At 39.6% G+C, this 24,838-nt stretch overlaps 3 long non-coding RNA genes across 7 annotated transcripts; 2 read left to right on the top strand and 1 right to left on the bottom strand.

Annotated features, from left to right (window-relative positions):
• Window positions 1-403: 403 nt before the first annotated feature.
• LOC148632157 (uncharacterized) lies at window positions 404-24,515 on the bottom strand. Of its 2 annotated transcripts, none has more exons than XR_015934459.1 (8): window positions 4,066-4,131; window positions 3,715-3,762; window positions 3,357-3,418; window positions 2,200-2,299; window positions 2,000-2,061; window positions 1,492-1,588; window positions 1,103-1,264; window positions 404-993 (listed from the first exon to the last, which is right to left on the bottom strand). It is a non-coding gene; the product is annotated as an uncharacterized LOC148632157 (long non-coding RNA). The 2 variants fall into 2 exon arrangements; XR_015934458.1 differs by lacking the exon at window positions 4,066-4,131 and adding an exon at window positions 24,063-24,515 and having other exon boundaries at window positions 405-993.
• LOC148632159 (uncharacterized) lies at window positions 7,823-10,632 on the top strand. Of its 3 annotated transcripts, XR_015934472.1 has the most exons (7): window positions 7,823-7,840; window positions 8,137-8,198; window positions 9,256-9,355; window positions 9,494-9,555; window positions 9,967-10,063; window positions 10,275-10,436; window positions 10,548-10,632. It is a non-coding gene; the product is annotated as an uncharacterized LOC148632159 (long non-coding RNA). The 3 variants fall into 3 exon arrangements; XR_015934471.1 differs by lacking the exon at window positions 7,823-7,840 and having other exon boundaries at window positions 8,119-8,198; window positions 10,548-10,628; XR_015934473.1 differs by lacking the exons at window positions 7,823-7,840; window positions 10,548-10,632 and having other exon boundaries at window positions 8,106-8,198; window positions 10,275-10,437.
• Window positions 14,950-16,833, top strand: LOC148632158 (uncharacterized). Of its 2 annotated transcripts, XR_015934457.1 has the most exons (5): window positions 14,950-15,051; window positions 15,190-15,251; window positions 15,619-15,715; window positions 15,945-16,106; window positions 16,218-16,814. It is a non-coding gene; the product is annotated as an uncharacterized LOC148632158 (long non-coding RNA). The 2 variants fall into 2 exon arrangements; XR_015934456.1 differs by having other exon boundaries at window positions 15,945-16,833.
• Window positions 24,516-24,838: the final 323 nt, after the last annotated feature.

Here is a 24,838-nt window from a genome sequence, read left to right as displayed (position 1 = left end):
TTTTTTAGGTGTTGTTAGGGCTTCTACCAAATATGAACACATGGCTTTAAAATGTATACAATTCTAATATTTCCTTTTTTCCCATTGAAAGTATAACATATGTGGTGTGAGAAAGAGGTCCTCATTTAAGTGCATAAAACTCAGGCACTGGCGCAACAAACTGAACAAAGTTCAAGGGGGTATACGCTTTCTGTAGACACTTTATTTCCTCTTTTTCCATACTTTAAGAAATGATTTGGGAAACCTGTGGGACACTGGAGGTCATTATACATGAGCCTCTTTATGCACCTTTTAAGCCATTGAAACCTAGTTGCCTTGTTAAAAGGTCTAATATTACAGTAGGTGTGGTTTCCGTCTCCTAATTTCTGAGAATGATCAAATTGGGGAATAAGTTGTAGGGAATACCACTCTTGCACTTCTAAGAAAAGACTATCTCAAATGAAACTCGCTATAGAAAGACATCTTGTTGAAAAATTCTTTATTTTTTGTAATTTCTAAAGAAATAACATTCATCAAGTCCTTCACAAATGTTTTGTTTGTGACTTTCTCTGTCGTTCCCTTTCACACTCAACTGAACTATGTGTTATGTCTTGTAAACGTAATCAAACATTTCACTTAGGTGTGTGGGTTAACACAAACCCATAATGTATGAAACATTCAGTTTTTCATTCACGTTTTTTCTAACAATTGCATCCATGCTAGGACTACAGTAAACAACACTTTTTACTAAAGTAAATGAAATTGTTCATTAAACAAGACACATTGTTTTAAATGTATGCAATACGACGACACTAAAAACAACACTGAAACTTTTCATTGAAATACTGGACGAGATTGTGCATATTCAATGGATTTCTCCTGGTGCTTTTTTTCATCAGTCTTTTCATATTCTTGTTCTCTACTCAGGTGTCTCCTGTTCCTTTGGTGATGTCTGCTGTACACACATGGTATCATACACTTGAGCAAAGTGTGATACCACCGTTTGTTCTTCTCCTAAAATAAAGATGAACATTGACAAAAGTCAGAAGCACTCTTTTCTTTGACAGACGAACAAAACAATGCAAGAATAACCATACTCTGTTCCTTACTCATTTCTACCTACCTGTTTGACAACTTTGTCTGCTTCAGTCAGTACAGGGTGCTGGGGCTGACTCTGAGCAATCTGAGAAGAGCTCTCTGTAATCTTCTCCCCTACATTGGCTACATTGTGCTGTGTTTGAAATCCAGGGATCGCCTCCGGTAAGTTCCTCGGTCCTTTTTGGGACTTGAAAGGGTAGAATCATTTTGTGACTACATTTCATTGTCATGCACTGATATGTTCTGGTTTGTGTTCGATTACTGTAGGCGTTCAAGTATTTTCTTTTTGTTCTAGATTGGCAGTGTTTGAGATGGTAGGAACTTGTCATATTCTCAACTTATTTTCTCTATGAGACTCTGTGCTCTGTAAGCATACTATTTTAGCAATTCTTAGAGTTCTGATAGCAGTATTACCTGTATCATTTTTTGTCTTGGTAGTAGTATTGCAGCTCCAACATCAGCACTTAAATAATGGTTTTTGATGTTACTTGTCCTTGGAGTTAGTATACTCCTGAGAAGTCAAGAGAAATCTTACGTAAGCATTAATTATGTTTCACTTTTGAAAGCAAAGTACGTGTCAAGTACTTTGAAGGCATTTGTTGATACTTGTATGCACTTTCGTTGATTATTATTATCCTTCAATTAGTTATTACAAGTCCAACATTCTCTACATGATCTCACTCCATATTCAGAATGTGGGAATACAGTTGTTTTAAGGAAATGCCACTGAATAGATAGTAGCTGCACTCTACAATGATGAATTTGCTAATTAATCAGTCAGGGACACAGCTTATACTTCAGTAGTCTTAGATCATGTAATGATGATTATTGTACTTTATAACTAGCAAAATCCCCATATCCTGTTCATTGCCCCTTTTTCAGTCATGTGGATTGACTTATGCCTGAAGTGGTTAATTCTCACCTTGACATCTCATAGAACAACTGAATCTCTACCAAGGGTGAATGTGTCCTTCCTCTTAATGTCTAAAAGAAAAGGTTAAAATTCATTGAAGCAAAATGCAACAACCCAAAATGTTGGGGAGGTCGTTTCCACAGTTATTTCATATGACAGTGCTTGGAGTGAAACTACATGACCATGGTGAAGAAGTAAAAACACTTTACCTTTTTCCTCCTGACTGATGTCCTTATGCGTGTTTTGCACAGTTGAGCGTTTTGTGTCTTGTCGTCTGTGTAGGCAACAGCCCTCTTCCCTGGTATAGAACTAGATGATATTTAGACACGTTAATTTGACTTCTCCATTGCTCACATTGATGTGAATATGATTATAATGCTCTGTTTTGTGGGCTTCCCAAGAAAACAATAAATCCCTTACTACTTGTTCGAAATGCAGTAGCACAGATCCTAACAAATACAAGAAAGAGAATATCATTCCTGTTTTGAAAAAACTTCACTGGTCACCTGTATTATCTAGGATACATTTGAAAGTTTTTTTTACTTGTTTTTAAAGCTTTAAGCGACCTAGCACGTCTGTACCTTACTGAATGTCTGTCTTCATATGTTCCTATACGTGACCTGAGATCTGCACATACTGGCCTACTGCAAATACCACATGTGAAATGCAGAAAGAGTGGAGAGGCTGCTTTTTGTTTTTATGCTTCCAAATTATGAAACTCACTTCCACTTTTTATTAGGCAGTCAAGCTCGGTACATTGTTTTAAAAAACATTTGAAAATGTTGCTTTTAGTTAAAGTGGTTCTTTGTTCTTTCTATTTCTGTTTCTTTTTTTAGTTCTCTTTAATTGTTCTTATTTTATTACGACTTTCCTAATTTTTATTTATTTAATTGACATGTATGTTGCTTTACTGTATTGCTGTATTTTCCTTTACAACTGAAAGTATATCTCTCAATTTTAATATTTTATTTTACGCTTGGTTTATAAAGCACCAAAGCATTATTTGTATGAAAGGTGCTCTATAAATAAAGTTTATTATTATTATTTTTAATATTATTATTATACTTTGTTACATTTTTGGTTAGGACAAAGATTCTAGTAGAGGTGGCCTCTTTTACCCCGTTCCAAAAAATTGGAAAACTACCTTCAGAATACACTGACAATGACCATCTACTGTCTCCTCTAACTGTGTATTGTCATCATGCATATCTTGTGTATTATTTATTGTAGTTGGTTTTGTCATTCTGTAAAGAAGCCACCTTTCAAGGCACTATATAAAATAATGTTTGTTATTATTATTTACATTTTTCATCGTAAAATCTGGCGAAAAGTCTTAAGAGAATATCAAAGAACACGTTGCTCTTACCTTTCCATTCCAAGAAATGCCCTCAGCTCGGATTGCAGAGATTGACCTCTCTGTCTCAAATTCTGAGAAACATAGACTCAATTGAAAAATGACCATTTCCTAAGATTCACATAACATCACCAGTCAACATTTGCCACTTGACATCAATAGAAACCATAGAGTACATGACATTTCCAATCAGTTTTCTTTCAAGGTACAATACCAATCGCCTTGCCAGAAGAGTTATACTGCGGTAGATAAATATTACAAATGTCAGATACACGCAGAGTTGTTTGGATTACTATGAAAAGATTGGCAAATATATTTATGTTCATTATATTTCTTGGAGTGACAGAGCTAAAGAGAAAACAATACTTACCTTTATCTCTGCAGACAGGATCGCAAGGGATTCCCTTATACTGGGTTCCTATGTAACAAATAATACATTATTCAAAAAACATGATATTTCTCTGTCCATTGGCAGCATGATTGTTTATCATTACAGTTTTAGTTAGCTTTAATTTTGTAAACCCCAAGTAAACATAGTTTGTGCCTTTCTCTGAACTTTTTGGCATTTCAATTCAGTTGTTTGTAAGCTTATTTTACAGTTGCTAGGTTGATGAAGTTCCTGAACTGTGCAGTATTTCTTTTGGGTTTGGTGCGAATCATATTCTAGCGGTTGGGGGAAAAAAGCACAGGTGCCATCCCACCATTAAACCCTGAAACTTACCTTAGCCGATTCTTCAACTAAACCAGACATGTTAACTAAGTGTTACAGTATGTGTCAAAGTGTGTATTTTAGCAAACACAACTGAAGTTCTGTTGTCTCCTTGGAGACACCTGGAACTGGTGTGATGCTGGTTCTATGACATCATTCGTTCTAAATGTAAATGCAGGCATTGGCACAACATAGTAAATTGATGTAAAGTTATGGATCCATTTATGATTTTCACTCAGTTTGAAAGAGTTCCTGTCGTGTGGTTAAACTTGTGTTACGGAGGGTTAACTGGGGTTCTGGCTACTAGTTAGGCTTGGTCATTCAGTCATCTGGTTCATGAAATAGGAAGCTAAGAGATCTGTGTTTTAGTTTTACTGTTTGTTTTTGTTCAAGAGAATAAGAAATGTTTCATTAATATTAGTAATAGAGTAGCTGTTTCTCTAAACAGTGTGTGTCAGTTTGCACTGCAGGTGTGCCAGGTAGAGACCATTTAAGAACCAATAAATATGCTGTCATTTACTGCCGTGGCTAATTTCTGTTAACCTTGTCTCTCACTCACTTTGATGAGCAAAATGTTCATACATAAAGCATACATTTCTGATTGGTCAGAAGAAGCTTCTTAACATATAAGGTATAAAGAAAGTCAGAAAGTTAGGCACTTAGGTCAGCCTTAGGCAGTTAACCAAGACCATAATCCGATAAGAAGCTATTCCCTTTCATGTTGCTAAATCACATGTAGGATACATGAGTTACACCTCCACTTAAGAGACCTTAAAGAGACCTTGGCCAGCCAGGAGTGTAGAAAACCGTAAAACAGTTCTTGAGGACCTAATTGTTAACTCTTAACAGGCAAAGGTTCCTTCAGTCCTATGAGAAATACATTGCATACATTTAAAACAATGTGTCTTGTTTAATGAACAATTTCATTTACTTTAGTAAAAAGTGTTGTTTACTGTAGTCCTAGCATGGATGCAATTGTTAGAAAAAACGTGAATGAAAAACTGAATGTTTCATACAATATGGGTTTCTGTTAACCCACACACCTAAGTGAAATGTTTGATTACGTTTACAAGATATAACACATAGTTCAGTTGAGTGTGAAAGGGAACAACAGAGAAAGTCACAAACAAAACATTTGTGAAGGACTTGTTGAATGTTTTTTCTTTAGAAATGACAAAAAATAAAGAATTTTTCAACAAGATGTCTTTCTATAGCGAGTTTCATTTGAGATAGTCTTTTCTTAGAAGTGCAAGAGTGGTATTCCCTACAACTTATTCCCCAATTTGATCATTCTCAGAAATTAGGAGACGGAAACCACACCTACTGTAATATTAGACCTTGTAACAAGGCAACTAGGTTTCAGTGGCTTAAAAGGTGCAGAAAGAGGCTCATTTATAATGACCTCCAGTGTCCCACAGGTTTCCCAAATCATTTCTTAGAGTATGGAAAAAGAGGAAATAAAGTGTCTACAGAAAGCGTATACCCCCTTGAACTTTGTTCAGTTTGTTGCGCCAGTGCCAGAGTTTCATGCAATTAAATGAGGACCTCTTTCTCACACCACATATGTTATACTTTCAATGGGAAAAAAGGAAATATTAGAATTGTATACATTTTCACCCACATGTTAATATTTGGTAGAAGCCCTTTTCACAGCAATTTCATCTGTGAGTCTAATGGTAATGGCCTCCACCACCTCTGCACCAACAAGATTTGATAATATTTGAGAATTTGAGAAGTCTGTCTGGTTTAGCTGAAGAATCAGCTAAGGTAAGTTTCAGGAAGTGCATCTGATTTCTTTCAATAAAGCAGAACAGAGAAAAAACACACAATACAAAATCATGAGAATTTGTATCCATATGACACTTTGACTCGAATACTTTTATCAGACCTACACAGAGTATATACTGTACACACTTTTTCAGCCCAGGTTTATACATTTGATACATTTGGAACTGCCATTTGTAGGTGTTTTTGTGTCTTAGCTCAACACTGTGAAACCTGTAGTTACAAACATGGAGGATGAAGACATGAAGACATATATTGTACCTCTGACCGGCCTACCTTCGAAGAGGTGAAAGATGAAACTTTTCCTTTATCGTCAACTCAGTGAATGTCTTTAAACTTTCGAAAACTGTAACAAAGAATAAGTTAAAAAACTTATTTTCATTGGACCCACAGAAAAGTCAAAGTTATCCATAGAAATGCCCGTCTAAATCAGAAATCTACAGCACAAAGGCAGTGGCCTTTCGGGACATAAAAATGAAATCAGACTTTACTCAGACGAATTGCCCTTGGTCACGGACATCTTGCTATCAGTCACTACAAAGATGTTTTCTCTCGTGCCATGGCTTGCCTGACTTGCTTCTTCAGCTGGATGGCTTCTGGTCGCTGGTCAGGATCGACAGCCAGCATGTCCTGGAGCAGTGTCCTTAGCTCCGTGCTTATGGCTCTATTTACTTTCAGGGGGATGTGGAACTGCAGCCAGGGGTTCTCATGCAGGGCCTCTCCAACAGGCCCTGACAGACATATGCTCCTGTATCGGAAACACGCTTTAGTTCAATTCTAAAATATTTCTCATAGGACTGAAGGAACCTTTGCCTGTTAAGAGTTAACAATTAGGTCCTCAAGAACTGTTTTACGGTTTTCTACACTCCTGGCTGGCCAAGGTCTCTTTAAGGTCTCTTAAGTGGAGGTGTAACTCATGTATCCTACATGTGATTTAGCAACATGAAAGGGAATAGCTTCTTATCGGATTATGGTCTTGGTTAACTGCCTAAGGCTGACCTAAGTGCCTAACTTTCTGACTTTCTTTATACCTTATATGTTAAGAAGCTTCTTCTGACCAATCAGAAATGTATGCTTTATGTATGAACATTTTGCTCATCAAAGTGAGTGAGAGACAAGGTTAACAGAAATTAGCCACGGCAGTAAATGACAGCATATTTTTGGGTTCTTAAATGGTCTCTACCTGGCACACCTGCAGTGCAAACTGACACACACTGTTTAGAGAAACAGCTACTCTATTACTAATATTAATGAAACATTTCTTATTCTATGGAACAAAAACAAACAGTAAAACTAAAACACAGATCTCTTAGCTTCCTATTTCATGAACCAGATGACTGAATGACCAAGCCTAACTAGTAGCCAGAACCCCAGTTAACCCTCCGTAACACAAAGTTTAACCACACGACAGGAACTCTTTCAAACTGAGTGAAAATCATAAAAGGATCCATAGCTTTACATCAATTTACTATGTTGTGCCAATACCTGCATTTACATTTAGAACGAATGATGTCATAGAACCAGCATCACACCAGTTCCAGGTGTCTCCAAGGAGACAACAGAACTTCAGTTGTGTTTGCTAAAATACACACTTTGAAACATACTGTAACACTTAGTTAACATGTCTGGTTTAGTTGAAGAATCGGCTAAGGTAAGTTTCAGGGTTTAATGGTGGGATGGCACCTGTGCTTTTTTCCCCCAACCGCTAGAATATGATTCGCACCAAACCCAAAAGAAATACTGCACAGTTCAGGAACTTCATCAACCTAGCAACTGTAAAATAAGCTTACAAACAACTGAATTGAAATGCCAAAAAGTTCAGAGAAAGGCACAAACTATGTTTACTTGGGGTTTACAAAATTAAAGCTAACTAAAACTGTAATGATAAACAATCATGCTGCCAATGGACAGAGAAATATCATGTTTTTTGAATAATGTATTATTTGTTACATAGGAACCCAGTATAAGGGAATCCCTTGCGATCCTGTCTGCAGAGATAAAGGTAAGTATTTTTTTCTCTTTAGCTCTGTCACTCCAAGAAATATAATGAACATAAATATATTTGCCAATCTTTTCATAGTAATCCAAACAACTCTGCGTGTATCTGACATTTGTAATATTTATCTACCGCAGTATAACTCTTCTGGTAAGGCGATTGGTATTGTACCTTGAAAGAAAACTGATTGGAAATGTCATGTACTCTATGGTTTCTATTGATGTCAAGTGGCAAATGTTGACTGGTGATGTTATGTGAATCTTAGGAAATGGTCATTTTTCAATCGAGTCTATGTTTCTCAGAATTTGAGACAGAGAGGTCAATCTCTGCAATCCGAGCTGAGGGCATTTCTTGGAATGGAAAGGTAAGAGCAACGTGTTCTTTGATATTCTCTTAAGACTCTTCGCCAGATTTTACGATGAAAAATGTAACTAATAATAACAAACATTATTTTATATAGTGCCTTGAAAGGTGGCTTCTTTACAGAATGACAAAACCAACTACAATAAATAATATACAAGATATGCATGATGACAATACACAGTTAAAGGAGACAGTAGATGGTCATTGTCAGTGTATTCTGAAGGTAGTTTTCCAATTTTTTGGAACGGGGTAAAAGAGGCCACCTCTACTAGAATCTTTGTCCTAACCAAAAATGTAACAAAGTATAATAATAATATTAAAAATAATAATAATAAACTTTATCTATAGAGCACCTTTCATACAAATAGTGCTTTGGTGCTTTAAAAACCAAGCGTAAAAATAAAATATTAAAATTGAGAGATATACTTTCAGTTGTAAAGGAAAATACAGCAATACAGTAAAGTAACATACATGTCAATTAAATAAATAAAAATTAGGAAAGTCGTAATAAAATAAGAACAATTAAAGAGAACTAAAAAAAGAAACAGAAATAGAAAGAACAAAGAACCACTTTAACTAAAAGCAACATTTTCAAATGTTTTTTAAAACAATGTACCGAGCTTGACTGCCTAATAAAAAGTGGAAGTGAGTTTCATAATTTAGAAGCATAAAAACAAAAAGCAGCCTCTCCACTCTTTCTGCATTTCACATGTGGTATTTGCAGTAGGCCAGTATGTGCAGATCTCAGGTCACGTATAGGAACATATGAAGACAGACATTCAGTAAGGTACAGACGTGCTAGGTCGCTTAAAGCTTTAAAAACAAGTAAAAGAACTTTCAAATTTATCCTAGATAATACAGGTGACCAGTGAAGTTTTTTCAAAACAGGAATGATATTCTCTTTCTTGTATTTGTTAGGATCTGTGCTACTGCATTTCGAACAAGTAGTAAGGGATTTATTGTTTTCTTGGGAAGCCCACAAAACAGAGCATTATAATCATATCCACATCAATGTGAGCAATGGAGAAGTCAAATTAACGTGTCTAAATATCATCTAGTTCTATCCCAGGGAAGAGGGCTGTTGCCTACACAGACGACAAGACACAAAACGCTCAACTGTGCAAAACACGCATAAGGACATCAGTCAGGAGGAACAAGGTAAAGTGTTTTTTCTTCTTCACCATGGTCATGTAGTTTCACTCCAAGCACTGTCATATGAAATAACTGTGGAAACGACCTCCCCAACGTTTTGGGTTGTTGCATTTTGCTTCAATGAATTTTAACCTTTTCTTTTAGACATCAAGAGGAAGGACACATTCACCCTTGGTAGAGATTCAGTTGTTCTATGAGATGTCAAGGTGAGAATTAACCACTTCAGGGATAAGTCAATCCACATAACTGAAAAAGGGGCAATGAACAGGATATGGGGATTTTGCTAGTTATAAAGTACAATAATCATCATTACATGATCTAAGACTACTGAAGTATAAGCTGTGTCCCTGACTGATTAATTAGCAAATTCATCTTTGTAGAGTGCAGCTACTATCTATTCAGTGGCATTTCCTTAAAACAATTGTATTCCCACATTCTGAATATGGAGTGAGATCATGTAGAGAATGTTGGACTTGTAATAACTAATTGAAGGATAATAATAATCAACGAAAGTGCTTAAAAGTATCAACAAATGCCTTCAAAGTACTTGACACGTACTTTGCTTTCAAAAGTGAAACATAATTAATGCTTACGTAAGATTTCTCTTGACTTCTCAGGAGTATACTAACTCCAAGGACAAGTAACATCACAAACCATTATTTAAGTGCTGATGTTGGAGCTGCAATACTACTACCAAGACAAAAAATGATACAGGTAACACTGCTTTCAGATTTCTAAGAATTGCTAAAATAGTATGTTTACAGAGCATTCAGAGTTGAGATTATGACAAGTTCCTACCATCTCAAACACTGCCAATCTAGAACAAAAAGAAAGTACTTGAACGCCTGCAGTAATCGAACACAAACCAGAACATATCAGTGCATGACAAGGAAATGTAGTCACAAAATGATTCTGCCCTTTCAAGTCCCAAAAAGGACCGAGGAACTTACCGGAGGCGATACCTGGATTTCAAACAGAGTACAATGTAGCCACTGTAGGGGAGAAGATCACAGAGAGCTCTTCTCAGATTGCTCAGAGTCAGCCCCAGCACCCTGTCCTGACTGAAGCAGACAAAGTGGTCAAACAGGTAGGTAGAAATGAGTAAGGAACAGAGAGTATGGTTATTCTTGCATTGTTTTGTTCGTCTGTCAAAGAAAAGAGTGCTTCTGACTTTTGTCAATGTTCATCGTTATTTTAGGAGAAGAACAAATGGTGGTATCACACTTTGCTCAAGTGTATGATACCATGTGTGTACAGCAGACATCACCAAAGGAACAGGAGACACCTGAGTAGAGAAAAAGAACATGAAAAGACTGATGAAAAAAAGCACCAGGAGAAATCCATTGAATATGCACAACCTCGTCCAGTATTTCAATGAAAAGTTTCAGTGTTGTTTTTAGTGAAAAACTGAATGTTTCATACAATATGGGTTTGTGTTAACCCACACACCTAAGTGAAATGTTTGATTACGTTTACAAGACATAACACATAGTTCAGTTGAGTGTGAAAGGGAACAACAGAGAAAGTCACAAACAAAACATTTGTGAAGGACTTGATGAATGTTTTTTCTTTAGAAATGACAAAAAATAAAGAATTTTTCAACAAGATGTCTTTCTATAGCGAGTTTCATTTGAGATAGTCTTTTCTTAGAAGTGCAAGAGTGGTATTCCCTACAACTTATTCCCCAATTTGATCATTCTCAGAAATTAGGAGACGGAAACCACACCTACTGTAATATTAGACCTTGTAACAAGGCAACTAGGTTTCAATGGCTTAAAAGGTGCAGAAAGAGGCTCATGTATAATGAACTCCAGTGTCCCACAGGTTTCCCAAATCATTTCTTAGAGTATGGAAAAAGAGGAAATAAAGTGTCTACAGAAAGCGTATACCCCCTTGAACTTTGTTCAGTTTGTTGCGCCAGTGCCAGAGTTTCATGCAATTAAATGAGGACCTCTTTCTCACACCACATATGTTATACTTTCAAAGGGAAAAAAGGAAATATTACAATTGTATACATTTTCACCCACATGTTAATATTTGGTAGAAGCCCTTTTCACAGCAATTTCAGCTGTGAGTCTGTTGGTAATGGGCTCCACCACCTCTGAACCAACAAGATTTGATCATATTTGAGAATTTCAGAAGTCTGTCTGGTTTAGCTGAAGAATCAGCTAAGGTAAGTTTCAGGAAGAGCATCTGATTTCTTTCAATAAAGCAGAACAGAGAAAAAACACACAATACAAAATCATGAGAATTTGTATCCATATGACGCTTTGACTCGAATACTTTTATCAGACCTACACAGAGTATATACTGTACACACTTTTTCAGCCCAGGTTTATACATTTGGAACTGCCATTTGTAGGTGTTTTTGTGTCTTAGCTCAACACTGTGAAACCTGTAGTTACAAACATGGACGATGAAGACATGAAGATATATATTGTACCTCTGACCGGCCTACCTTCCAAGAGGTGAAAGATGAAACTTTTCCTTTATCGTCAACTCAGTGAATGTCTTTAAACTTTCGAAAACTGTAACAAAGAATAAGTTAAAAAACTTATTTTCATTGGACCCACAGAAAAGTCAAAGTTGTCCATAGAAATGCCCGTCTAAATCAGAAATCTACAGCACAAAGGCAGTGGCCTTTCGGGACATAAAAATGAAATCAGACTTTACTCAGACGAATTGCCCTTGGTCACGGACATCTTGCTATCAGTCACTACAAAGATGTTTTCTCTCGTGCCATGGCTTGCCTGACTTGCTTCTTCTCCTGGATGGCTTCTGGTCGCTGGTCAGGATCGACAGCCAGCATGTCCTGGAGCAGTGTCCTTAGCTCCGTGCTTATGGCTCTATTTACTTTCAGGGGGATGTGGAACTGCAGCCAGGGGTTCTCATGCAGGGCCTCTCCAACAGGCCCTGACAGACATATGCTCCTGTATCGGAAACACACTTTAGTTCAATTCTAAAATATTTCTCATAGGACTGAAGGAACCTTTGCCTGTTAAGAGTTAACAATTAGGTCCTCAAGAACTGTTTTACGGTTTTCTACACTCCTGGCTGGCCAAGGTCTCTTTAAGGTCTCTTAAGTGGAGGTGTAACTCATGTATCCTACATGTGATTTAGCAACATGAAAGGGAATAGCTTCTTATCGGATTATGGTCTTGGTTAACTGCCTAAGGCTGACCTAAGTGCCTAACTTTCTGACTTTGTTTATACCTTATATGTTAAGAAGCTTCTTCTGACCAATCAGAAATGTATGCTTTATGTATGAACATTTTGCTCATCAAAGTGAGTGAGAGACAAGGTTAACAGAAATTAGCCACGGCAGTAAATGACAGCATATTTTTGGGTTCTTAAATGGTCTCTACCTGGCACACCTGCAGTGTAAACTGACACACACTGTTTAGAGAAACAGCTACTCTATTACTAATATTAATGAAACATTTCTTATTCTATGGAACAAAAACAAACAGTAAAACTAAAACACAGATCTCTTAGCTTCCTATTTCATGAACCAGATGACTGAATGACCAAGCTTAACTAGTAGCCAGAACCCCAGTTAACCCTCCGTAACACAAAGTTTAACCACACGACAGGAACTCTTTCAAACTGAGTGAAAATCATAAATGGATCCATAACTTTACATCAATTTACTATGTTGTGCCAATACCTGCATTAACATTTAGAACGAATGATGTCATAGAACCAGCATCACACCAGTTCCAGGTGTCTCCAAGGAGACAACAGAACTTCAGTTGTGTTTGCTAAAATACACACTTTGAAACATACTCTAACACTTAGTTAACATGTCTGGTTTAGTTGAAGAATCGGCTAAGGTAAGTTTCAGGGTTTAATGGTGGGATGGCACCTGTGCTTTTTTCCCCCAACCGCTAGAATATGATTCGCACCAAACCCAAAAGAAATACTGTACAGTTCAGGAACTTCATCAACCTAGCTACTGTAAAATAAGCTTACAAACAACTGAATTGAACTGCCAAAAAGTTCAGAGAAAGGCACAAACTATGTTTACTTGGGGTTTACAAAATTAAAGCTAACTAAAACTGTAATGATAAACAATCATGCTGCCAATGGACAGAGAAATATCATGTTTTTTGAATAATGTATTATTTGTTATATAGGAACCCAGTATAAGGGAATCCCTTGCGATCCTGTCTGCAGAGATAAAGGTAAGTATTTTTTTCTCTTTAGCTCTGTCACTCCAAGAAATATAATGAACATAAATATATTTACCAATCTTTTCATAGTAATCCAAACAACTCTGCGTGCATCTGACATTTGTAATATTTATCTACCGCAGTATAACTCTTCTGGCAAGGCGATTGGTATTGTACCTTGAAAGAAAACTGATTGGAAATGTCATGTACTCTATGGTTTCTATTGATGTCAAGTGGCAAATGTTGACTGGTGATGTTATGTGAATCTTAGGGAATGGTCATTTTTCAATCGAGTCTATGTTTCTCAGAATTTGAGACAGAGAGGTCAATCTCTGCAATCCGAGCTGAGGGTATTTCTTGGAATGGAAAGGTAAGAGCAACGTGTTCTTTGATATTCTCTTAGGACTCTTCGCAAGATTTTACGATGAAAAATGTAAATAATAATAACAAACATTATTTTATATAGTGCCTTGAAAGGTGGCTTCTTTACAGAATGACAAAACCAACTACAATAAATAATACACAAGATATGCATGATGACAATACACAGTTAGAGGAGACAGTAGATGGTCATTGTCAGTGTATTCTGAAGGTAGTTTTCCAATTTTTTGGAACGGGGTAAAAGAGGCCACCTCTACTAGAATCTTTGTCCTAACCAAAAATGTAACAAAGTATAATAATAATATTAAAAATAATAATAATAATAAACTTTATCTATAGAGCACCTTTCATACAAATAGTGCTTTGGTGCTTTAAAAACCAAGCGTAAAAATAAAATATTAAAATTGAGAGATATACTTTCAGTTGTAAAGGAAAATACAGCAATACAGTAAAGTAACATACATGTCAATTAAATAAATAAAAATTAGGAAAGTCATAATAAAATAAGAACAATTAAAGAGAACTAAAAAAAGAAACAGAAATAGAAAGAACAAAGAACCACTTTAACTAAAAGCAACATTTTCAAATGTTTTTTAAAACAATGTACCGAGCTTGACTGCCTAATAAAAAGTGGAAGTGAGTTTCATAATTTAGAAGCATAAAAACAAAAAGCAGCCTCTCCACTCTTTCTGCATTTCACATGTGGTATTTGCAGTAGGCCAGTATGTGCAGATCTCAGGTCACGTATAGGAACATATGAAGACAGACATTCAGTAAGGTACAGACGTGCTAGGTCGCTTAAAGCTTTAAAAACAAGTAAAAGAACTTTCAAATTTATCCTAGATAATACAGGTGACCAGTGAAGTTTTTTCAAAACAGGAATGATATTCTCTTTCTTGTATTTGTTAGGATCTGTGCTACTGCATTTCGAACAAGTAGTAAGGGATTTATTGTTTTCTTGGGAAGCCCACAAAACAGAGCATTATAATCATATCCACATCAATGTGAGCAATGGAGAAGTCAAATTAACGTGTCTAAATATCATCTAGTTCTATCCCAGGGAAGAGGGCTGTTGCCTACACAGACGACAAGACACAAAACGCTCAACTGTGCAAAACACGCATAAGGACATCAGTCAGGAGGAACAAGGTAAAGTGTTTTTACTTCTTCACCATGGTCATGTAGTTTCACTCCAAGCACTGTCTTATGAAATAACTGTAGAAACGACCTCCCCAACATTTTGGGTTGTGGCATTTTGCTTCAATGAATTTTAACCTTTTCTTTTAGGCATTAAGAGGAAGGACACATTCACCCTTGGTAGAGATTCAGTTTTTCTACGAGATGTCAAGGTGAGAATTAACCACTTCAGGCATAAGTCAATCCACATGACCGGAAATGGGGCAATGAACAGGATATGGGGATTTTGCTAGTTATAAAGTACAATAATCATCATTAAATGATCTAAGACTACTGAAGTATAAGCTGTGTCCCTGACTGATTAATTAGCAAATTCATCTTCGTAGAGTGGAGCTACACTGAATATGGAGTGAGATCATGTAGGGAATGTTGGACTTGTAATAACTAATTGAAGGATAATAATAATCAACGAAAGTGCTTAAAAGTATCAACAAATGCCTTCAAAGTACTTGACACGTACTTTGCTTTCAAAAGTGAAACATAATTAATGCTTACGTAAGATTTCTCTTGACTTCTCAGGAGTATACTAACTCCAAGGACAAGTAACATCACAAACCATTATTTAAGTGCTGATGTTGGAGCTGCAATACTACTACCAAGACAAAAAATGATACAGGTAACACTGCTTTCAGATTTCTAAGAATTGCTAAAATAGTATGTTTACAGAGCATTCAGAGTCTCATAGAGAAAATAAGTTGAGAATATGACAAGTTCCTACCATCTCAAACACTGCCAGTCTAGAACAAAAAGAAAGTACTTGAACGCCTGCAGTAATCGAACACAAACCAGAACATATCAGTGCATGACAAGGAAATGTAGTCACAAAATGATTCTACCCTTTCCAGTCCCAAAAAGGACCGAGGAACTTACCGGAGGCGATACCTAGATTTCAAACAGAGTACAATGTAGCCACTGTAGGGGAGAAGATCACAGAGAGCTCTTCTCAGATTGCTCAGAGTCAACCCCAGCACCCTGTCCTGACTGAAGCAGACAAAGTGGTCAAACAGGTAGGTAGAAATGAGTAAGGAACAGAGAGTATGGTTATTCTTGCATTGTTTTGTTCGTCTGTCAAAGAAAAGAGTGCTTCTGACTTTTGTCAATGTTCATCTTTATTTTAGGAGAAGAACAAACGGTGGTATCACACTTTGCTCAAGTGTATGATACCATGTGTGTACAGCAGACATCACCAAAGGAACAGGAGACACCTGAGTAGAGAACAAGAATATGAAAAGACTGATGAAAAAAAGCACCAGGAGAAATCCATTGAATATGCACAATCTCGTCCAGTATTTCAATGAAAAGTTTCAGTGTTGTTTTTAGTGTCGTCGTATTGCATACATTTAAAACAATGTGTCTTGTTTAATGAACAATTTCATTTACTTTAGTAAAAAGTGTTGTTTACTGTAGTCCTAGCATGGATGCAATTGTTAGAAAAAACGTGAATGAAAAACTGAATGTTTCATACAATATGGGTTTGTGTTAACCCACACACCTAAGTGAAATGTTTGATTACCTTTACAAGACATAACACATAGTTCAGTTGAGTGTGAAAGGGAAGAACAGAGAAAGTCACAAACAAAACATTTGTGAAGGACTTGATGAATGTTTTTTCTTTAGAAATGACAAAAAATAAAGAATTTTTCAACAAGATGTCTTTCTATAGCGAGTTTCATTTGAGATAGTCTTTTCTTAGAAGTGCAAGAGTGGTATTCCCTACAACTTATTCCCCAATTTGATCATTCTCAGAAATTAGGAGACGGAAACCACACCTACTGTAATATTAGACCTTGTAACAAGGCAACTAGGTTTCAATGGCTTAAAAGGTGCAGAAAGAGGCTCATGTATAATGACCTCCAGTGTCCCACAGGTTTCCCAAATCATTTCTTAGACTATGGAAAAAGAGGAAATAAAGTGTCTACAGAAAGCGTATACCCCCTTGAACTTTGTTCAGTTTGTTGCGCCAGTGCCAGAGTTTCATGCAATTAAATGAGGACCTCTTTCTCACACCACATATGTTATACTTTCAATGGGAAAAAAGGAAATATTACAATTGCATACATTTTAAAGCCATGTGTTCATATTTGGTAGAAGCCCTAACAACACCTAAAAAACACCTAACAACGGGTGCAGGACCGAATTAGGGCAATATCCACTATTGATAAACATACAGAAAACAATATTAAAGTACTGGCTTTAATATTAGCCAGACACAGCTGGATGAGCTCTACCAGCCAGGACAGGAGGCTCTACTGTACACAGAGAGGGGAGGGAGGGGGGAACAAGCTGCCCAGCCGTGTGGAATGCTACAGAACCCTAAACAGACAAAACATACTACCCGAATATTTGACCAAGATATCCAGACACAGCTGGATGAGCTCCACCAGTCAGGACAGGCTAATAAGATACACTCCACAGACATTCACAACAGTGACATATCATAAACACTTGAATTACTTATCTACTCTCTCGAAACAAACTTTCGAGAAAAAACACATTGCCCAACGTTAGAAAGCACCTTGCATTACATTGCTTGAAAAACAATTTTATTTCGAAGGAATTATGGATCGGGAATTCTTCGAGGAAGTCGGGGTCACACAGCATGCCGCCCCATATATCAGGGAGCACATTGGATCAAGGCACAGTCTCTTTCAAGACAACGATCCGAAACACACAGCAGCAAGGGCGAGGCTTATAGCAGAACGAGTGAACTGGGTGAAAACTCCAGCCGAATCTCCAGATTTAAATCCAATAAGGATGGTATGGCATTAGCTGAAAGTCTATGTTTGGAAAACTCCTAAACCCAGCACAAAGCAAGAACTGATACTGATAAAATGTCTGTTGATACTGATACTGTATGAGTAGGGCTGTTTCACCACTCCTCCTTTTTTGTTGCATACAGCAGTACTTCTTATGGTAGTACTTAAGTACAGTACAGTAGGTACTTACATTAGTACTTCTCACGTTAAAAAAGTTAGGTGTTAGCATAAACTATTAGTAAATAAAAAATATTAAACTTAGCACTGTAATAAATTATGCTAATATTAAATTCGATTCTGCTCTGAGAATGTAGGGGGAAGGAAAAATGCCAGTGGTCTTTTCACTGATGAACTTGTGCCTGATGAACACCACTGCGTCACACCACACAGCTGCGAGTGCACCTCACCGTGCCAGGCCACCACTGCGTCACACAGCTGCCAGCGCACCTCACCATGCCAGGCCACCACTGCGTCACACCACACAGCTGCCAGCGCACCTCAAAGTACCCGGCCACCAGTGCGTCACACCACACAGCTGCCAGCGCAGCTCACCATGCCAGGCCAGCACTGAGTCACACCATACAGCTGCCAGCGCACCTCACCGTGCCAGGCCACCACTGCGTCACACCACACAGCCACCAGCGCACCTCACTGTGCCAGGCCACCACTGCGTCACACAGCTGAAAGCGCACCTCACCGTACCCAGCCACCACTGCGTCACACAGCTGCCAGCACACCTCACCGTACCAGGCCTCAACTGCGTCACACAGCTGCCAGCACACCTCACAGTGCCAGGCCACCACTTCATCATACAACTGCCAGCACACCACTGCGTCACACAGCTGCCAGCGCACCTCACAGTGCCAGGCCACCACTGCGTCAAACCACACAGGTGCCAGTGCACCTCACTGTGCCTAGCAGCCACTGCATCACACAGCTGAAAGCACAACTCACCGTGCCAGGACACCACTGTGTCACACCACACAGCTGCCAGTGCACCTCAGCGTGCCAGGCCGCCACTGAGTCACACCACACAGCCACCAGCGCACCTCACCGTGCCAGGCCACCACTACGTCAAACCACACAGCCGCCAGTGCACCTCACCGTGCCAGGCCACCACTGAGTCACACCACACAGCCGCCAGCGCACCTCACTGTGCCAGGCCACCACTGCATCACACAGCTGCCAGCACACCTCACCGTACCAGACCACAACTGTGTCACACAGATGCCAGCACACCTCACCGAGCCCGGCCACAACTGCGTCACACAGCTGCCAGCAGACCTCACAGTGCCAGGCCACCACTACGTCAAACCACACAGGTGCCAGTGCACCTCACTGTGCCCAGCAGCCACTGCATCACACAGCTGAAAGCACAACTCACCGTGCCAGGACACCACTGCGTCACACCACACAGCTACCAGTGCACCTCAGCGTGTCAGGCCGCCACTGCGTCACACCACACAGCCACCAGCGCACCTCACCGTGCCAGGCCACCACTGTGTCACACCACACAGCTGCCAGCGCACCTCACCGTGCCAGGCCACCACTGCGTCACACCACACAGCTGCCAGCGCACCTCACCGTACCAGGCCACCACTGCGTCAGACCACACACAGCTGAAAGCGCACCTCACCGTGCCAAGCCACCACGGCGTCACAACACACAGCTGCCAGCGCACCTCACCATGCCAGGCCACCACTGCGTCACACCACACAGCTGCCAGCGCACATCACCATGCCAGGCCACCACTGAGTCACACCACACAGCAACCAGCGCACCTCAAAGTACCCGGCCACCAGTGCGTCACACCACACAGCTGCCAGCGCAGCTCACCATGCCAGGCCAGCACTGAGTCACACCATACAGCTGCCAGCGCACCTCACCGTGCCAGGCCACCACTGCGTCACACCACACAGCCGCCAGCGCACCTCACTGTGCCAGGCCACCACTGCGTCACACAGCTGAAAGCGCACCTCACCGTGCCAAGCCACCACTGCGTCACACCGCTGCCAGCACACCTCACCGTACCAGGCCACAACTGCGTCACACAGCTGCCAGCGCACCTCACTGAACCCTGCCACAGCTGCGTCACACATCTACCAGCGCACCTCACCATGCCAGGCCACCACTGTGTCACACCACACAGCTGCCAGTGCACCTCACCGTGCAAGACCACCACTGCATCACACACCTGCCAGAACACCTGAGCGTGCAAGGCCACCACTGCGTCACACAGCTGCCAGCGCACCTCACCGTGCCAGGCCACCACTGCGTCACACCACACAGCTGCCAGCGCACCTCACCGTGCCAGGCCACCACTGCGTCAGACCACACACAGCTGAAAGCGCACCTCACCGTGCCAAGCCACCACTGCGTCAAACAGCTGCAAGCACACCTCACCGTGCCAGGCCACCACTGCGTCAGACCACACACAGATTAAAACTTTAATTCTCTTTTTAGGATTTTTTGAACATGGTCTTTTTTTCCCCCAATCAGAGGCTCACCACAATTCACGCTCAACCACATCACAGATCTACTACACACACCTCAGGATGGTGACGTCACTGCCTTTCATATGGAAACATTTTGACACCGCGCTCAACAATCTTAGGAAGATCACAAAACAAGCCTGCTAGCCTGGATTTTACCTAAAAAAATCACGCCCGAGAAAGTGAAGTACTGTAGCATTAACTAGCAAAGGTGTATTGCAGACATAGGCATAGTACGTAATACAGGCTTTATGAACTCTAATAATATTGTTTCGGCTGTGAATCCTTCTTCAGCTGTGAGGGTCTTCAGCTCATAATGAAACACTTGGAGTTTGCAATGTACGGCGCTCTGAACGAGTTCAACTTTAATGCAGGAAAAATGGATTTCCCAGAAGCTATACTGATTCTTATGGAAGCCCGTTTCCGCCAGGGAGTAGAAAAAATGCGCCCCGGTATTCTCTGGGATGCAGTGCAGTTAAAACTGTTCACTGTTACTGACCATACTGCCTGCCTGCGGGCACTTTTCCTTTCCGTGGGGGAGGGTGGACTGTCTTTCATTAGAAGGTTAGCCTATTCTACTCGGAGAATGTAGAGGGGGTGGAAAGTGCCCGCGGTCATTTAATTAGTATTACAATTCGCACTGATTCCCCTGCGAAGATATGGACATAAGAATATTCGTGCGTGGTCAAAAAATGACATAAAAACGACAAAATGAAGGCTGTAAAAACATTCACAATGTGCTGTATACACAAAGCACGTGTTCTCACAACTCGAGGAGGTTTCGTGAAAACTTTATATCGTCACACAAAATAAAGTTTTTTTGTTTACAAAGACGATTACAAAGAATGTGGACCAGGGTAAAACTTTGAGTTTACAGCTTGTCCAAGGTCATTCATTATTAATACTATTAGGGATATCTTCGGTAAAGACTGACAGCAGGAACATTCCTGTTCTTTACTCAGCAGCTTATTAAAAACAGGGTGTTCAAAACGTTTTTTTTTTTACCCAGAAGAGTGACACAGCTTCGCGTTGTGAATCTGTTATTCCGTATTTACAAAGAAAGTGGAATACAGTAATACCACCTGCTATATAGATACATATTTTTAGATATTCAGATCCTTAAATTAATATCATTATTCATTTCTTTAGATACGTGATTCCATACTATATTCCCTATTACAAAACCAATAATTCCAGTCCTGAAATCTGATTGGCTGACACACATTCGAAGAACATACTGTAACACTTAGTTAACATGTCTGGTTTAGTTGAAGAATCGGCTAAGGTAAGTTTCAGGGTTTAATGGTGGGATGGCACCTGTGCTTTTTCCCCCCAACCGTTAGAATATGATTTGCACAAAACCCTAAAGAAATACTGCACAATTCAAGAACCTAGCAACTGTAAAATAAGCTTAAAAACAACTGAACTGAAATGCAAAAAAGTTCAGAGAAAGTCACAAAATATGTTTACTTGGGGTTTAAAAAATTAAAACTAACTAAAACATTCCAAACAGAAGCCGGCCTACCTTCTTTTCTTTGTACCTGATAAAGATGAGGATGGCTTTAAAGATACAGCTAAACTTTTGCAGAACCATTCAAGCGCGTTGTTACTGTTTGTTGTAGAAGCCAAAAATATGAGAATCTCAAAATCTAAAAATCTCATGGCGTCAGAATGTACAACTTTAAAAAAATAAATAATAATAATAAACATTAATTTATATAGCGCCTTGAAAGGTGGCGTCTTAATAGAATGACAAAACCAACAACAATAAATAATACACAAGATATGCATGATGACAATACACAGTTAGAGGAGACAGTAGATGGCGGTAATAAACACAGTGAGAGCAGAAGGATAAAGAACAGGGGTGAGTTTCCCAAAAACAACTAATCTTAGAGACTTTCAAGCAACTTTACGATGTACGTATGTACGTATGTAAACAATCGATTGACAATACTTTCATTATATGGTGTCGGTTTTGGTCCTTCAGTGGGATGAAATAAAGTTGTGAAAAGGAATATGAAGTAAACTTGACATCATAGTTTAAGCAAAAGCATATAGATAGGCACAAAAAGGGACCTTATTGTTTCTAAGAGCAAAGAAAAGAAATGACTGAAAACCAAGATTAACTGCGTGGACAGTGTATGCGTCCCGCACGACGTCCTTGATTTAAAGCAATATTTTTTGGCGCGCTGCCATAGTTAAGAATCAATATTTCATGAGAAAAAACTGTTATTTAGAGTTATTGGGTGTACTGGAACTCAATGGAAACATTAACTACTAAGCTTGGCATGTGTCACTCAACAAATACAGGACCTATAATCAAATTTAAAAACAAGTAGATCGAAGCTTTACCGTCAACAATCACGACAGAACATCAAACGGTGTTGAACTACGCGGTATCGACCGCGGGTTTGGGTACGGAATGGAGCAGGCGTGGGACTCAGGACTGGGGCTGAACAACACATTTATTAACTCGAATCGGGAAAGGTACACACACAGGGACAGGGGTTACAGCGCTGCACCTTCACTAACACACACACACACACACCTGAAGGGAAGAGACTGTATCCCAGCCTCCGTCCCGCTATACAGTCCGGTAGAACCCAGGTGCTGTTCTCAGCCCGCCTTGCGTGCGCAGGACTAAAGCGCCCTGCGTGGCGCTACATTATAAATACATGTTAGGCCCAATGATTTCACTTAAATAATGCATTGCTGCACTTCATACTGAAAATAATATCATCTAGTCAAGTATAAAAATGAATATGAAATATACCCAAGATGACTCATAAATTCATCACTGTATAAATAAATGTTCTTTTTTCGAATTTCCTCTGACACAGTACAACACAATATCAAAGTCCTTCATATAAACTCTTAGTGTCCTGTATTCCCAGAGGATGCCCCTGCCGTGAAGTGACTGTGCTCTGTCTGGCGATCTCTGGCGCTCAGGGTGGGCAGGAGGAGGCCAGTTTAAGAAGCACTTAGTGATGAACGAGCGGGTCGGGGAGCACGTAGATGACGAAGGATTTAACGTGCTACTTCAGTTACGATGGGTTTTGGGAAACACTCGTCAATTAACGATCGAGCTTAAGAGCGAGTTTACGATGTTCTTAGCGCTACGACGCTTTCGGGAAACAGAATCATAATATCTAGAAGGATTACCATATATAAAAATAGAAAGAATGATATATGATATATACAAGTAATTATATCATATCATATATTATTAACACCATACCCACCATCTATGTACATTCACATGACCACACATATCAGATCAATATCAAATCAATCACAATGATTAGAATGCGCGCAGAAATCGCCCCTTTCTCTTCCCATCTTTCAGCACATTATACGTCCTCTCCACGATACTCTACAATGCACCTTTTCCCGTGTTGTACGTTCACATTTGGTTCATAAAATCGACACACCTGAAATACTAAATAAGAAAGAAAACAATTATAACACAACGGATGACAGAGCCTCTAGAACAGAAAACCCGTTGGCGTCACACGCTGAATGTCTCTCTCTCTCCTGCTCAGCAAAACACAACATGTGGGTCAACACCGTGTGAGGCATTAAACATCACCTTCGTGCATTACCGCGATTCATCTGGCACACAACTGTACTACTACAGAAATAATATATATATATAATGTCGCCACACGAATCTGTAATGAAAATAAAATTAAAAATGCCGCTGGCGTCTCACCCGACTGGCGGCCACAGCGCGTCTGAGGGCTCCCCAGAGAAACGAGCCGCCTGTGACCCCAGGGGCACCTTCACAAACCCCAAGGGCTGTCGCAAAGCCAACTCCATACAGAAAAACGGAACTCATCTGGGGGAAGTTCACAAAATAAAATAATAAAATAAAAGATGACATCATATAACCACGGCTCAACGCAGCTGGCTACACGTGTGAGAAGGTGCAGTACTTGAAGTGCGCTGGGCAAACTTCCGAGGTCAAATTCTTCCAGCACGGTTGTACCTTTAAAGCGGAGACGACGGCACCGAAATTTTTTGGCGCGCCTTCTCTTTAAAGCCCTGGCCAAATATGAAGACAGTACGTACAGTTATAATTCAAACGGAATTAAAATCTACACATCCCAGTTACCATGGTGGTGCTTGTGATCATTGCGTTTAACCAACGAAACAGGGCGAAAAATCAGTCACATGAATTTGGGGCAGAGTTTCGAAAGCTTAACCTATCAGCAACAAAGCGAAATTTACACGATAGGCTACCTCAAACTGTCAGTTACACGACTGTGTATGTCGCTTAAGCCACTCCTATTTGGCATTTTAGTTATGGAGGCGAGAAGACGCCCCCCCCCCCTCTCTGGGTGCCTGATTTGCCGCCATCTTTAACCGCTTCGTGTCCAAATCGCAGTAGCTACGCGTACGAAATAAAGTTCATCCCAGCTACAAAACATATATATTTTTGTAGTAAGAGGAAGCAAAACATCAGTATTTACTGCTATTAATTAGTGT

Source organism: Lepisosteus platostomus, unplaced genomic scaffold (assembly GCF_059453375.1).
Source record: "Lepisosteus platostomus isolate fLepPlt1 unplaced genomic scaffold, fLepPlt1.hap1 Scaffold_65_H1, whole genome shotgun sequence".
Taxonomy (NCBI): Eukaryota; Metazoa; Chordata; class Actinopteri; order Semionotiformes; family Lepisosteidae; genus Lepisosteus; species Lepisosteus platostomus.
The sequence above is the reverse complement of the archived record's forward strand: the minus strand, read 5'-3'. Positions and strand labels throughout refer to the sequence as shown.